This window comes from Canis lupus, chromosome 26 (genome assembly GCF_011100685.1).
Source record: "Canis lupus familiaris isolate Mischka breed German Shepherd chromosome 26, alternate assembly UU_Cfam_GSD_1.0, whole genome shotgun sequence".
NCBI classification, from domain to species: Eukaryota; Metazoa; Chordata; class Mammalia; order Carnivora; family Canidae; genus Canis; species Canis lupus.
Genome location: NC_049247.1, coordinates 1,181,222 through 1,182,228, shown reverse-complemented (window position 1 = coordinate 1,182,228; position 1,007 = coordinate 1,181,222). Strand labels below are relative to the sequence as shown.

The window sequence follows — 1,007 nt, the reverse complement described above, 5'->3', positions numbered from 1 at the left end:
CAAGATGGGGATGTGCGGGGGCCACTCTCACCAAGACGTGTGCCCAGCGAGGAAGGTGCCAGCAGGCCAAGCCAATTGTTAAAGCTTCCCGTTTGCTTAGCTGCATAAGCAATGCATATTGATGGCACAGGAGAGGAGCCTGAGAGACGCAGGGGGTCAAAGAAGACATGGAACCACCCTCAGTCCCACCATCAGAACCCAATCACCGTTACCAGGTCACACCACATCTTTCCCTTATTTCTACGAGGTCTTAGATAAAAGCTCAGCTAGCGACCTGGAACCGTACAGAGGATTAGCACGGCCCTTGCTCAAGGATGACACGCACATTCCCAAGGCGCTCCCCAGTTCTCGGTCACGGAGGCAGAGCGCACAGCACAGGGACTACAGTCAGTTAAGAGTCTAAGAACGTTGTCTGGTGACGGGGCAATGACACCCACCTGTGCTAGTAATGCACAGAACTGCTGAATCTGTTGTACACTTCACAGTAACACACGTGTGCTAATTATGCTTCACGAGAAAGAGAGCACACACACGGTGCACGAATATATACAACCCTCGTTACACCTGAGTGGGACCATCCTGGAAATGACACCTCACCTCCTGCCCGCTGAGATCACTGTGTAGAGATACCACGGATCTGCAGGACCACCTGGTTTCTGCAGAATGTGCCATCGAACTCTGTCCCAAAATGCACTGGACGGTCTGGAGTTGGCCCCACAGGATTCCCCAGGGTTTTGATACCCTACACTGAGATGCAGTGAGGGACCTCAGGTCACACGCTCACCCTTCAGCATGACCCTGGCGGCGGCATGTGCGCTGTGCACGGTGACACCTATGACCTTGTCACCAGGCTGCCATTTCCATCCTGGGGCTGAGAGAGGCTCTGGAAAGCTCCCCCTACACCTTCCCTGCCACGGCGACCATCCTGACCTAGCGGTGGGGTTTAGGAGGGAGTCAGGACAGGGGGCCCAGGGAGGGTTCTCGGGCTGCAGGGATGAGGCCCCTCG

The 1,007-nt window shown here is 55.6% G+C and overlaps 1 pseudogene; it reads left to right on the top strand.

Annotated features, from left to right (window-relative positions):
- The first annotated feature begins 244 nt into the window (after window positions 1-244).
- LOC119866283 lies at window positions 245-349 on the top strand (annotated as a pseudogene).
- Window positions 350-1,007: the final 658 nt, after the last annotated feature.